Genomic DNA, 15,114 nt, shown 5'->3' with positions numbered 1-15,114 from the left:
ACTGTGAACTATTTAAACAGCTGTTTACTATGTTAGAGCCGTCCTTTATTAATTTAGGTAACGAGGTAATGAGCTCTCTCAAGCCCAACAAAAGGTTCCATTTTAATGTCAAAGCAAGTCTCAAGGTTACCTAAATGTTAAGATATGGAAATGATATTAAGAAACAGGAACTAGATACAGAGGCCTTGACAAATAATCTTTGCCTGAAATGCTAATTCCTCCCCTCTGGACATAGACCAACGTCTGCCTCGGTCACTTGCAAACTGCACCGCAAACAGGCCAAGGGCAGCAAAGCAGAGTTTCTGCATTACCCATCCACAAACACAATATGATGTGATCTGGTAAAGCATATGGTGCATAACAAATAATATGAATTAAAGTTCATATCACGAGTTGGCAACACAGCTGAAGTCCGACGTTTGCCACCATCTTTGTGGTTAGAACTTCTAAAGTCTTTTTTTGTCTGAAGACAGAAAGTTCGCCCTCAGCTCCAGGTTTTCTCCTCGTCAAATATAAAGGTCTTAAAAGGATTTGAAGTGAAGCTTAATAATGTAAATAAGGGGCTAATTGATCTTGATACCTTTAGCAAACTCATAAAGCAAGTTTATTAGAAGAAAGGTCTAATTTATTTGAACAGGTAGCAGTGGGGGCAACAGCAGCTTTACAAAACAATCTTGTTATAAATCCCAAACTGACTGTTCCTCCTTCCTTAGTGAGCAAACAGAACACCTGCAGTTGGGTTAGAAAATACAAAGTATGAGGCGATTAACCGCAATCTAAAAGCTGGATTCATAAGGCATTTTTTTCCTGCTCATTCTGTCCTGTTGGTGAAAAAACTCTGGGGGAACTTGGTGACTTTGGTTGGGAATACTACTTCCTCTTGGGATCGAAATCTTTCATGGCTGGGAAAGGAAATGTTGACCTGGCCAGGCAACTTTCTTTTCCCCTCTCTTCAAATGTAGCGGGAGTTGGCCAGCTTTAGCTCTTATGAATGGTTTTAATTGATCTATGAAGTGATTTATCAGAATAGACTTCATGATCTTACATTAGGTGGCTAACTGCAGTTATAGGCTAAATTATGGAAATTATCTTTTTATTTAAAGTGCTATCTTACGTACAATTTTTACATGTTTTTACGGTTGTTCTAGCTCATAAATGTAACAGATCACTGGGCTCTATTTTTCTGGCTACCAGTGTAAAAATGTAGCAATTTGACAAGTGCACAGATCATTAATCACCCTTTAAGACCTAGAACCAAGTCCGCCAGAGCTTATATTATATTTTTACATGCTGTGGAGCCATTTTTGGGAGCATTTCAAGTTGCTATACACCAATACAACCATTACAGCCTAACGTTTAATAATATGTATGTATTAAGTGCATAGTAATTACATAAATTGCAACAAATTGCAATAAACTCCAAAAAAATTGAAAATCGTTTTTGCTTTTTTAACATATATTTCTATTTAGAGAAATTTAAGAGGCTTATCCCTCAAAACTGTAAATACAAAAAAGTTGCACAAAATAGTTTCCCACCACAGGAAATTTATTTTGAGTGTCTTCATAGTTTTATTTTTGAAATACACCAATTTTTATATACTGCAGGAAAAACGAAAATAAATATTATTGTGCAAATTTGCAAAAAAGCAGCATATGCATCAAAATAAACTATGTTCAGCAGTGCAATATGAGTCCTAAGCATCCCAGAAACGACACAGAAAGTCATAAAGTCAAACATAACTTTTAAAAACACCAGTATAGGCTTACAAGGCACTGATGGTAAAAAACTACATTTCCGCGAAAATGACATCACTTCCAGTTTCGGGCAGATCATGGCGGACATGCAATAGTTCGCGCTGACGTCTAATCCAACATAGGAAGTGTTATGAACAGCTGATCAGTTTGGCAAAGCGTGTTTCTGGAATATTATGTTTTTGTTGCTGCTTTTTATGCAGTTTTTGCAAAGCTATATGTGGAAGGAAACTGTGACCGAGGACAAGCTGATGGCATAAGATGTAAGTACAACTCCTCCGGTTTCATATGCAAAAAAAATTATTGCGCTAGCTCACGTGGTTGCAGAGCTACTGGGATTTAAAAATAGTTAGGGAAAACGGAGCGTGCCGCTCTGACCGGTTTTAAACGGTTAAAGGAAGGCTGCCATTAATGTGTGTGGCTGGTAGCTCACTAGTTAGTCCGGTAGTGTAGAAAAGTGCGATATAAGAACCAGCCCATTTACCAGACCCAGTCCAGACCTTCAGTAACAGTACAAAAAAAGTTGGCCCAAATCAATGGTAAAATGGCAACACCTTAAATGATGCTGCCAGAGTGACAAACTGCGCTACCACTTCAGGTACAAGAACGCACTTTATTTTCCGAGAGCCTCGCCACTATGAATGAGTGTTTCTGCACCTAACTTAAGTTGTTATGACAAAAAGGTGACAGAGTGCCCAATGCACTGCCTTCTTTTACAAGTTAAATGTATTGCTACATATTTATTTTCTCTTTTAGTGGGACGCAGAAGGAAGTAGAGTCTGCTATAAAGACATTTTTAAGTGACAGCAAAATACCTAGTAGGCCTGAAAGCTGTATAGGCTTGGCAGCCTGTAATTACAGAACGCATGTTTGGTTGTGTATGCATTGAGGACGGGGGGTAGCGTTGCAACACTTAAAGCAGCTTTCAAAACATCTGTCATAGGATAAACCTGTGTCGGTGCCTGCTGAGAAGTTAATAAAGTCAAACTGTGGCGAAATGAGATTTACGTCCCCTTTTGTTTCCTTAATAAACTGCCAGGAGCTGCATTTGACTGCTGCAAAGTCAGATGAAAATGAAGATCGTGTTTCGTGTAATAACTTATAAAGAAAAACAAGAAGAGTAAAAAAAAAATACAGACAGATAGAAGTTACAAATAATACTATATCAGTGTTTTCCTAAAATCTCTGGCGGAAAAAAAAGATCAGTTAGGTTATAGATCAGCCACCTTTTTGTTTACCACTCCATCACTGGTGAAAATGGGGGGGGGGAGATAGTGAGGGGTAAACACAAAAAAGAAAAATGAAAGCAAGGAAGAATGAAAATGGGGAAAAGCCAGACTTTTTCTTTTTTTCTTTAAAAAGGGACACAGAAGGAGTGAGACGTGGTGGAGCGAAGCAGGTCTTTATTTACACTGTAGGATTTATGGCGTCCTGCATATGCTGTGTGGCAAGGGAGCCGTCGCCTCCTGGCCGGAGGAAGCAACATCATTTCACGCTCGAGTGCCCGCTGCGCCGTCAAGTGTCCTGCCAAAAAGCACACGGCTGCAGAATATCAACAAAATCCCCTGACCTTTTCCCCAACAACTGCTGTGTTCATCTGAGTCACAGCACAGAAAGGCCTCTCTCTCGTTACAATGGAGCCTCTGTCTCCCTGCTGAGCCTGAACGCTCGCAGCCAACATGACTCTCCCATCACATCTGAGCATGTTACCACCTTAAAGAGGGTTTTTTTCCATGATGCTGGTCTCTTAGGAAGAAATTAATGTTCTCTCTGAAGAAGCACACGCGATTTTCACGTTTTGGATGCATAGAGCGCACTCTATCATTTAGTGCTTTTATTAATGTTGCAATATTATTTTTTACCTACTTTAAAGAGGATATGTCTGGTTGATTTGCTCAGTGTGATTCAAGTTGGGTTGTAAAGACAAACTATTCATTTTTTCTTTGGGTTATTTCATGGTATGAGGACTTCAAGTTCACATAACCACCAAATACCTCAATTTTTTCAGATCTCTCTGGTGTCTCAGAGATACACACAAAGTCTTAATTGGTGTTGGTAATTGTAGGTTACCAAATAGTTTTGCTTTATCTGTGTCTGTTCTTTTGCACTAGGTTATGATGATGCCATCCATTTTTGACAATTCTCACGAGTGCTTAAACCTGATGCACACAGCACTGAACCAGCAGCATATGCTCTGAGAACCTGCAGCTTTGACAGAAACTAGGGCTGCCACAAACGATTATTTTGATAGTCGACTAGTCACCGATTATTTTTGCGATTAGTCGACTAATCAGATCATCATCCATTGCGATTTAAAAATTGTGATTTGTTGTCCACTTATTATTAGCTGTAATTATGTATTATTTGATTCTGGGGAGAGGCACAGGAAATGAGAATGTTAGCAAAGACTACTCAGTAAATCATTTATTTGAAGTTATATTTGTGCACTACTTTTAGCTAAGTTTTGTTTTCCAATTCAATGACCTGCAACTCTCCTAAAATATCTGAACCTTTCTGGCTCTCAGTAAATGATCCACACTATATAGAAATTAGTTGCTTTGTGATTTCGTTGTGCAAGAAGGAGCACTGAGTGAGGTTACCATGATTCCTGCTGAAAATGCAGAAGCGCACCAAGGGTAGGAAAAAAAGGCAAAATGCTCAACAGACATATCATATTCATAGCATGCAGTGTCATAGTAATGAGCAACCACAACAAGGCTCTGAGGTGAATATATACATTATTTCAAAAGATTTTATACAAGTCAAACTACTCATTATTGCTTTAAGTCCAGCTGTAAGACGATGCAGATGAAATGCAACATAATTTCTCATTTTTTAATTGCCTGCTTGCGTAATAACAGGACACCTGATCTTAAATAGTCAAATGGAATTCAGCCATCACTGTTATTAGTTCCACCTTTGCTTGACAAGTCAAAATGTCTGCCCTGGGGGGCTTTATCAATGGCATCAGGCTTGATGGATGACCAAATTTGTGCGATAATGAGGCCAGTAGTGGCTCCACAGTTGTTACAGCAACATCACATCTGACATGTCTCCCAGTTTCCATCCTTTCATCTCCCTGCCTATAATCTTTCCCCTACTCTGAGGTAGGCTGCCCAGATAGTCTTTCAAAATTACAGAGGCCAGGACCACAAAGATGGGGCTGCTTTTTGTATAAGTTCATACTCAAGTTAAAAAAAACAACAACACTAAAGCTTTTCTATGCAAAAAATACACTGCACCCAAAACATTTCATAGTTCAGCAATATCAATCTCTCTGATCAATCTAATAAACTTAACCTGCACCATCCTCCCTATTCTGGTATTTTAAAGAGTAAGCAACCTAACTAATAGGGCTCTAAAACTCCCAGCAAGGAACCACCCTCCACCTCATGATGCTTAATCGACGTAATCAACTTTAATTTGATGCAGTGTGGAAAAAAAATGCACAGAAATCAATTATTTTTTAAGAATAATTAAATAGATTCAACATCTTTCTTCTACAGAACTGCAGACTGCACAGATGGTATCTTCCCAAAGGAAAAAGTACTATAGCTTACTAGGGTATATTAGACTTAACAGTTACTATATACATTAATGGACTTCTATAGATTTTACATCAGATTAAAACTTTGGGTGTAAGATTCGGATAATTATTTATTAAAAGCTAGACATTTTAAATTCTTTGTGCCCCCTTTTCCCTGTTCATGCCCTATCGGCCCCCCTGGCTAAACTTTGCTAGATCCGCCCCTGCACAGTTACAGCCGTCAGCTGCGTAGAAAAAGATCCTGGTGTAGAAAGTAATATTAAATAAATTCTAACAACAGCTTATCAAGCTTAAACGTGCTGCTGTTGTTCAGCCGCTGGTTTCCTCTTTCTGGTGAGAAGTGGGCCAAAAACAAACAAGAGAGAAAAGCCGATCAGCTGATCATTGATCAGTTTCATGATTAAAGTAGCAGCAGGAGAGGGAGGGGGAGAGAGAGAGGCAGTCGCTCCATATATCAGTTGTTAAGCTTAACGTGGGAATGCTTTACAAACATTCAGAGATGAACTTACACACTTGCTTTACTTCTTTCTGGGATAACTTCCTCGGAGATGAAATGCTGGTTTGGTACCAAGGCTACAAATACACACAGCCGCTCTATCAGGTGACGCTCACTGCTGCGACGTGCTACGGTTATGAGCCGAGTTACGCCATGTCGCAAGTTTTGTGAGGTGCTTTGATATTTGATGGATCGGATTACATTTTTTATTTCTCTCCGATATCCAATCCAGTAATTTCCGTCAGTATCGGAGCGATACCGATACGTAATATCGGATCGGTCCATCTCTACTTCTCAGCACCCAATAGTACCATAAGCAAAATTGTTAATTCAGATTTCTCTTGTTTATGTATTACAAGTAACGCATTGATTTGCTCTTGATGAATCAGAAGAGGACAGAACATATACTGCAGAGGAAGCAAGAAAATTGTTGGTCTGACCCTAAATTTCTGCTCGACACCACCTCGTCACAGCTCTGCATTCTTGCATACCAGAGAAGAAGAAAGCCACAGAGACTCGATGTGGAGGGGATGGGCTTTGTCATTTATGATTTACTGGGTTTCTCTGCACACAGCTGCTCTGTAAAGGTCATCTTGTGGATTTTATTGGTGGCCCTGCTCGCTTGTTTATATTCAATGAACAACTCAAATGCCCACACCACAGATATTAAATCACAATGACCCCTTTGCCAAAACGTTTACATTTCAACCGACTTAAACTAATTTTACTTTTCTTATTATATACTCAAATTGTCCAATGTCATGTAAAGTAATCTCTCTAATATGGATTATTTTGAGTAGCTATATATAAAAAAAGTATTGCACTGTAGCCACTTCACTTAGTAAAATGTGTTTTTCTTCAATTAAAAGCCAAAAGTCTGCAAGTTTTTTAGTCTTCTTCATCATTTGAGACTTTTTTCCAAGTATACAAAAGTGTTTCTTTGTATGAACACTGGTTTGATGTTTATACGTCTTTTGTTGAATCCATCCCACACCAGCCTGCCAACACCTTCTGCCACCTCTTTTAAAATTCTCTCCTGCATTCATAATGCTCTCTCCTGCACTCGGCTCTGCACCACAATGATATCCAACAAAAAGTAGCTGGATGGCAGGTCTGCCCGAGAACAAATTCCATTAGGGTTCGCTCCAACAAAACACACAAACATTGCCGTTTCAAAAATGTAGAACCTGGATTGCAATGCATTACAAGTGGGTATTAATACAACCCTACTCACACTCTCCTCTGTGTTTGTTTGGGCTTGGTCTACACTACAGCCTGGTGCTCATTTATGAATTATTCCTCTGTTTGAATTGTAAGAAAACATTTGCACAGGAAACATTTCTGGACTCTCCCCAATCATAGCGCCACACCACGCTGCTAGCGCTCGCAAAGACACACAGCCACGAACATTAACGAGAGCCGAATCCTTGGAGCTCGAGTGAACGCACATCCGAGTGTTGTTTGGTTCAGGTGTCCCCGGCTGTCACACCTGGACCAACTTCCTCGCCTCTGCCATGTTTGCTCAGTGATAGCTGCCCAGCTGTGCTTTAATAATTACTCACACAGATGGTGCCGGGGATGCTGCTGGTGCTCGTGTTGGTGGCGGTGGTGACGAGGCAGTTTTTATGTGATCTTTTTTCCTTTGCCCTTTCGCGCTTTGTACTTTTGTCTTTTGTATGACTTTAGGCTGCGAGTGTACATTCATCATCTTTTACACCCCATGCACTCGACTCTTAGACCATTTACTACCAAGGCACAGAATGCGTACCGTATGGATGCTCGTGTTTAATTCTGTGACCATGCTGCGCAGCTAATTTCTAGAATAAATCTTAAGATTCATGGCCACATGCAGACGGTAACACAGTCTTTCCATGTGTCTTTTTTGTGTTGCCGTGTATTACTAGAGGACATGGATGTTTTTAAAGAAAAAAAAGAGGTTTGAAGTTGTGATCATCCAGCAAAATAATAAATGAATACAGATTATTGGTGGAAAATATCCGTTTTCTACACACTCTAAATAGGGATGATCTGATATCGTCGTGTTGGTGTTGTTCCCAGATCATCATGAAAATGTTGTTCCAGGTTCAACATTGCAAGTGACCAATCACATTATTGTGACGTTATTCTTTTGCGCACCAACCCATTCGTGCATTTATGAAATTCCAATGTTGCAAGGACAATATCAATTCTGCTTAGCGTTTATTAACCCTTTAAAGCCGGTCAGAGCAGCACGCTCTGTTTTGCGTAACTATTTTTAAATCCCGGTAGCTCTGCAACCACGTGAGCTAGCGCAATAATTTTTTTTGCATATGAAACCGGAGGAGTTGTACTTACATCTTATGCCATCAGCTTGTCCTCGGTCACAGTTTCCTTCCACATATAGCTTTGCAAAAACTGCATAAAAAGCGCTTGCAGCAACAAAAACATAATATTCCAGAAACACGCTTTGCCGATCCGATCAGCTGTTCATAACACTTCCTACATTGGATTAGACGTCAGCGCGAACTTTCGCATGTCCGCCATGACCTGCCCGAAACCGGAAGTGACGTCATTTTCGCGGGAAATGTAGTTTTTTACCATCCGGGCCTCATGAGCCTATACTGGTGTTTTTAAAAGTTATGTTTGACTTTATAACTTTCTGTGTCGTTTCTGGGATGCTTAGGACTCATATTGCACTGCTGGAAATAGTTTATTTTGATGCATATGCTGCTTTTTTGCAAATTTGCACAATAATATTTATTTTCGTTTTTCCTGCAGTATATAAAAATTGGTGTATTTCAAAAATAAAACTATGAAGACACTCAAAATAAATTTCCTGTGGTGGGAAACTATTTTGTGCAACTTTTTTGTATTTACAGTTTTGAGGGATAAGCCTCTGAAATTTCTCTAACTAGAAATATATGTTAAAAAAACAAAAACGATTTTACATTTTTTTGTAGTTTATTGCACTTTTTTGCAATTTATGTAATTACTATTCACCTAATGCAGACATATTATTAAAATCTAGGCTGTAATGGTTGTATTGATGTATAGCAACTTGAAATGCTCCCAAAAATGGCTCCACAGCATGTAAAAATATAATATAAGCTCTGGCGGACTTGGTTCTATGGTAGGTCTTAAAGGGTTAAAGGGTTAGGGTCCGTTGATCGGCGGACAAAGGCGGTTTCTCGCAGCTTAAGTACAGTTTTTTGTTTTACACCGTTTTTTCCCGAAGTCGCAAAAGTATGACATCACAACATTCTGGAACAACCTTTAGTATGACGATCTGGGAACAACACCAACACGAGGATATCAGATCGTGCCTCTAAATAGACGCACACATGCACACAAAAAGGGGATGGGCAGTTCAACAAGCACAAACACACTGTGGGGCTCTGTATTACAAAAAATGTGTTGTTTGGACCACAATGGTGATGCATGACTGCTGCTCACATGGTCCAATCACACTCATAATAGAGGCACTCTAAGAAATAAAGAAATATGCAATCCGAGGATTGGGGGATGATCCTAACAGCTTGTTTCACACAAATGATGCATTGAGCAGTCAGTGTGAGACAAAGATTAGTTGAAGCTGTAAATCACACATAGCTACTCTATCGGAGACCACAAATATAATTATATGACCATAAGCGCGCTTTAATTCAATGAAATGTAAGATCTCACATATATACAAACACCAGATAATATTTGTTATATGAAGAAAGAAAACAATTGAAGCTGAAAGCTTCCCAAAGGACAGGAGAGAGTCGTAAAGATGCAGGAGAGGCCTGCAGAATAACAGTCGCCTCGAGCGCTAATATAATATCACCCGTCTGTCCTCACGCCTTGTCTGACTGAGGGCCTTGCGTGAACACAAAGCAACGACTAGCGATTCCAACACCTCCGTGATGGCATGTTCATTCCATCAACATCCCCACCACCGTCAAAGACATCCCCTCCTCTGCTGTGGTTCAAAGTTGTCTGAAAGTCACGCCTAGAGAGCAACCTTGGGACTCTGAAGGAAGTTAAGAGGCCGTGATAACAGCATTACATGCCTCACCACCAACAACAACAATTGGCTTCCTCACCCATGAGTATGCGATACTCCAGCCAAGTGCCGAGGCTCCGGGCCGGGAAGTAAGGGCACGGAGCCCCCGGGAAGCCGGGCTGGCAGGAATTTGTGGTTTGGGCGGTAAACCAGTGGGCTTGGGGTTCACTGGGAAGGTCTTTGTGCTGAAAGAAGTGATCGAGATTAATGCCAGCACCCACGGGTGAGCAGACCCACAGTAGGAGATGCTCTCTCAGTGCGGCCAGCCTCAGTAAAGACACTCTGCTGTCCTTGAATGTGTTGTCCCAAGATGATGAGAGAGGAGACAGAGCATCTAATAGAGACTAACAATTGTTGCATTCTCAATTTTAGTCCCATAATTCATGCAAATGTGTTTGGGAAATGCCCCTTTGTCCAGTTCTTCCCTTTCTCTACAGCTTATGCTTTCTTATAGCTTTTGAAGATTGACTTTGGGTTTGACTTTGCCTGCTTCCCCCCATTCTTGATTGTGTGTTGATGAATTACATCTTGTTATATCATTTCCCTTGTATTTATTTGTCCGTTTGTTTGCCTCTTTTCCGGCCTGCTCATTCATTTGTATAGGGGGCAAAAGGGGTGTGTGCGCTGAATTGAAAAGTAGCTGCAAGTGGAACTCCTGACAAAAATTAGAGGGAAAGAGAACAGAGAGCTCTGCTGATAGAGAGAGAAATAGATTAAGTGGTTGTGGAGGGGAAGTGGAAAGTAGAGAGACATTCTGGGAAATTTGGGAGACAATGAATGAAGAAAAAAGGCGAGGGAGTGTGGCTTTACCTGCTAATGAGTGGATATACTGTCAAAAAAGAAATCCTTCTCCACTATCTAATTTTCTCGCCTGTTGCAGAAAGAGTGCTTCCTGGCAAACGACTCGAAATCCTAATGCAGAACTGATAGAGCTGTAAAATGAAACATAAAAATACAAGTGAATACCAGCAGCATGGCACCACAGTGCTGAATATAGCAAAGTAATAATTCATACTACAGTCTGTTGGGGGAAATTGAAACTCTTTGAAAGTTTCTAATAAACAAAGGCTGTCGTCTGGTTTGTCGAGAAGTTCCTTCTCTAAGCTATAACGTTCCAAGAGTCCGTTCAGGTACACTGGAGTGAAACACCAACGCACACAAAGAGAGATACCAGCAGAAACCAACCTGCTCTCACAGAAATGTGTGAAACGTTCCCATCCGGTTCTCATTCTCAGGACATCAAACACGTCTGTCGGGTGTCTAAACCACAGACGATATTTACCACATGGACAATCTGAACAGTTAAGCCGTACAAGTGTTTTCTCTCTAGAAGCTAGTAGAGGTGGGAATCACCATACATCCCACGATACGATATTATCACGATACTTAACGCACGATACGATATTATCGCGATTTTTAAAAATATTTTGCGATATTCAGATTCTGTACATAAAGGTAAACTTTATCAATATTCATTTTATCTAATATCAAAGTCTCACACTCAGTCTTTCTCTCATTTCAGTTTGATTGTTGACAAACTGAACGGTTTGTATTACAGTCTAGTCCAACTTAACTGAATCAACCATCTGGTACAATTATAGCTATTCTGAACTATGCAGTTTATGAAAACTATGCAGCCCCTTCAGCAACTGAAGAATTTGAAAGTAAATTAAAACAAAATATAATTTTACATTAAATAAAAAAAGTTTTAAACTTAATTAAAATAAAACATGTTTTAAATTAAAATAAGTAAACTGTCATGTTTATTGCTGCCATAAAACAAGTTAAACACATTTGGACAGTGAAGAAATGTCAGGATTCTTGCTCAGAAAAAGGATCAACATGCTCTGAAGTCAGAGCACAAAAACCTTTTTTGTAACAAAATATCGATTTCTGTTGTCCCTGTATCGATACATTATTAGCAAACAAAATATCACCATGCTACACAGTATCGATTTTTCCCCCACCCCTAGAAGCTAGAAGCTTTTGTAGCAGAATTACAAAAGAGTAGACGTTATCAATTATCAACTTCATTCACGGCCTCAGAAAACACTTAAATTCAGAGTCACTGTTAATTTTAAGTGTTTTGAAACGCAGCTTTGATTTGGTCGCATTCAGAGTCTGATAGAGGAGAAAGCAGGGAATGGTTTACAGCAGCCCACCTTGCACTAGACAAGCAGCCATAGTGTGAGCGGGCAGTGCTCTCTGTTCTTAAAACCAGAACTGAACTAAACAATAATTAATTGTGTCTATACATCAATCAAGTTCCCAAAATGCGACACAAACTACCACTGGTAGACTCACTACTCTGCCATCCTGTTACTGCTTTTTAAAAGAGGTTTTGTTTGTAATTTTGCCACAGCAGTGTGTTTGAGCATCTATGGCTCTATTTGGATGAGAATTAATTGAAGACTACAACTTCTTAACACCACCTGACATTGCAGTGGCATTTAATGTCACAAATCCTCTGCACACGGCCATAAACAACCAGAAGAGTCTGTTCAGTGACAGGTTGCTTCTCCCAAAGACAAGAACCAACAGACTTAAAAACTCCTTTGTCCCACACGCCATCAAACTGTTTAACTCCTCTCTGGAGGGGAGAGGGAGGGGAGACAGGAGGACAAAGGAGGGGGGAACAACTAAGCTGTAGTGCCTCTTCACTTCACTGTGCAACACCTGTTGTGCAATACTTTTGTTAATAGTCAACGGTGCAATAGACCTCAATACTTTAAATGTGCAATTCACTTGTATTTTTATTCCTATTTATTCTATTTATCCCCTTCGTATATTTTATTTATATATGTCTCTGTATTTATATATGTGTGTGTGTGTGTGTATATATATATATATATATATATATATATATATAAAATATTCTGCTCACGCTCTGTAACTTCTGTCGGTGCTGTGCTTTTGGAAACCGAATTTCCCAGAGGAACCCACCCGAGGGATTAATAAAGTTTTATCTTATCTTATCTTAAATGACAGGAATGCGTTAAAAATGTGTTTCCACTTGTGTACTCTTGTTCCTGACATCTTGAACACGTATGCCTAAGGTGGCATGGATTGGGTCGATCACCCCCCACATCTTTTCCTAATCCCTTTTCTTCAATCTCCGTTGACACGGCTGTAGCTCAGGAGGTAGAGTAGGTCGTTTACTTATTGGAAGGCTGATTTCTGGCTGCTCCAGTCTGCATGCCAAAGTATCCTTGGGCAAGATTCTGAACCCAAAGTTGCTCTCTGATGCATCCATCAGGCTGTGAATGTTAGATTGAAAGCACACGCTATATAAGAACCAGCCCATTTCCATCAAGGAAAGATGTGAAGGGGAAATCAAAAAGGCCTTAGGAAAAGATTCCAGATGATCCAGTTTGCATTTTTTTGATGCTGTCAAAATCCCTGAAGTAAAATTGATCCAAAATTGATTCATTTTGATCATTTTAAATGAGTTAAACAGAACCCATGTTACAAGTCATTTCACAAAAGCAGACAACTTCATACAAACAGATGACAGTAACTTCCCAAGTCAAGGCACAGGCTGGAAAACAGCAGTAATGCACAGAAGGGTTTGCATCACTTTTCAGTGATTTCCAAGCGAAGCCAGATATTAGAGGTGGGAATCACCATACATCCCACGATACGATATTATTGCATTTTTAAAATATTTTGCGATATTCAGATTCTGTACATAAAGGTAAACTTTATCAATATTCATTTTATCTAATATCAAAGTCTCACACTCAGTCTTTCTCTCATTTCAGTTTTATTGTTGACAAACTGAACGGTTTGTATTACAGTCTAGTCCAACTTAACTGAATCAACCATCTGGTACAATTATAGCTATTCTGAACTATGCAGTTTATGAAAACTATGCAGCCCCTTCAGCAACTGAAGAATTTGAAAGTAAATTAAAACAAAATATAATTTTACATTAAATAAAAAAGTTTTAAACTTAATTAAAATAAAACATGTCTTAAATTAAAATAAGTAAACTGTCATGTTTATTGCTGCCAAAAACAAGTTAAACACATTTGGACAGTGAAGGAATGTCAGGATTCTTGCTCAGAAAAAGGATCAACATGCTCTGAAGTCAGAGCACAAAAACCTTTTTGTAACAAAATATCGATTTCTGCTGTCCCTGTATCCATACATTATTAGCAAACAAAATATCACCATACTACACAGTATCGATTTTTTTCCACCCCTACCAGATATGTGGCTTTAAATTGTGGGATACCTTTGTCTCCAGGTTCCTTTCATAAAGGATGGTCCAGTGTACTGTGTACTGTTAAGACCAAAAAAGTGGACCACATCAGTCCAGCTCTGAGGTCTTTACACTGGCTGCCTGTCTGTCAGAGGATAGACTTTAAAGTTCTGATGCTGGTCTATAAAGCTCTGAATGGTTTAGGACCAAAATACATCAGTGACCTCCTGACCCAGTATGAACCTTCCAGATCCCTCAGGTCATCTGGATCCGGTCTTTTATCAGTTCCCAGAGTCAGAACCAGACACGGAGAAGCTGCATTCAGCTTTTATGCTCCTTATATCTGGAACAAACTCCCAGAAAGCCTCAGATCAGCTGAAACACTCAGTTTATTTAAATCCAGGTTGAAGACTCACCTGTTCTCAGCTGCATTTAAATAAAACACCAAATCCACACTTTTAAGCTTAAATTTCAAAACTTACATTTTAACTACTGATTTTATCTACTGTTCTGATTTTATCTGTTTTGATTTTATATACTGTTTTGTTTGTTTGTTTGTTAATTAGTTAGTTAGTTTTAATCAATTTTAAATCATGCTTTTTATTTGTTTTTGTTTCTAATGTCTCTGTAAAGCACTTTGAATCACCTTGTTGTTGAATTGTGCTATACAAATAAACTTGCCTTGCCTTGCCTTACTGTCTGCTAAGAGGCAATACAGGAAGCACTGAAACACCTCTCCTTGGTACTTAAAAAACTCTTGTCTTATGGATATCATCCCAAGCAGAACTGACAAATGGACTCCAACCATGTTGTCATTCAGCAGACACAAAGTTACATTTTGTTATTTCAGCTTGAAGGTGTAAGAACAAAGTATTCTGTGCACTGAGAAAAGTTCAAGAATTCTAGAGTATGAAGGTCAAAACCTTACAAAGTGAAATGTCTATCAAGTTCCAACACATAAATGGAAAAAGACCCGAGTCGTCAGGCTTTTTCTTCACCTGCATCAAGTGTCAGACAGAGTTAGCTTCCACAGTATCAAAACTAATGTGTAACTTTTAAGAAGTAGCAGCGTGCAGTAATAATCCAGG

The 15,114-nt window shown here is 39.3% G+C and overlaps 1 protein-coding gene across 7 annotated transcripts in view; it reads right to left on the bottom strand.

The window, feature by feature from the left end:
- The window catches only part of sgcd (sarcoglycan, delta (dystrophin-associated glycoprotein)), a 598,968-nt gene that overhangs the window by 403,671 nt on the left and 180,183 nt on the right, over nucleotides 1-15,114 (bottom strand). For 2 of the 7 annotated variants that reach the window (XM_085173730.1, XM_085173726.1), the window contains exon 2: nucleotides 10,633-10,754. The exons of 3 other annotated variants lie outside the window; for them this stretch is intronic. The gene's annotated coding sequence lies outside the window, so the exon portion shown is untranslated. Of the gene's footprint in view, nucleotides 1-10,632; nucleotides 11,561-15,114 lie in introns of those variants that run through there. 2 more of the 7 variants (XM_085173724.1, XM_085173725.1) reach the window with 1 other exon arrangement.

Source organism: Neolamprologus multifasciatus, chromosome 10 (genome assembly GCF_963576455.1).
Source record: "Neolamprologus multifasciatus chromosome 10, fNeoMul1.2, whole genome shotgun sequence".
Taxonomy (NCBI): domain Eukaryota; kingdom Metazoa; phylum Chordata; class Actinopteri; order Cichliformes; family Cichlidae; genus Neolamprologus; species Neolamprologus multifasciatus.
Note: the sequence above shows the minus strand (reverse complement) of the source record. Positions and strands in the feature narration are given on the sequence as shown.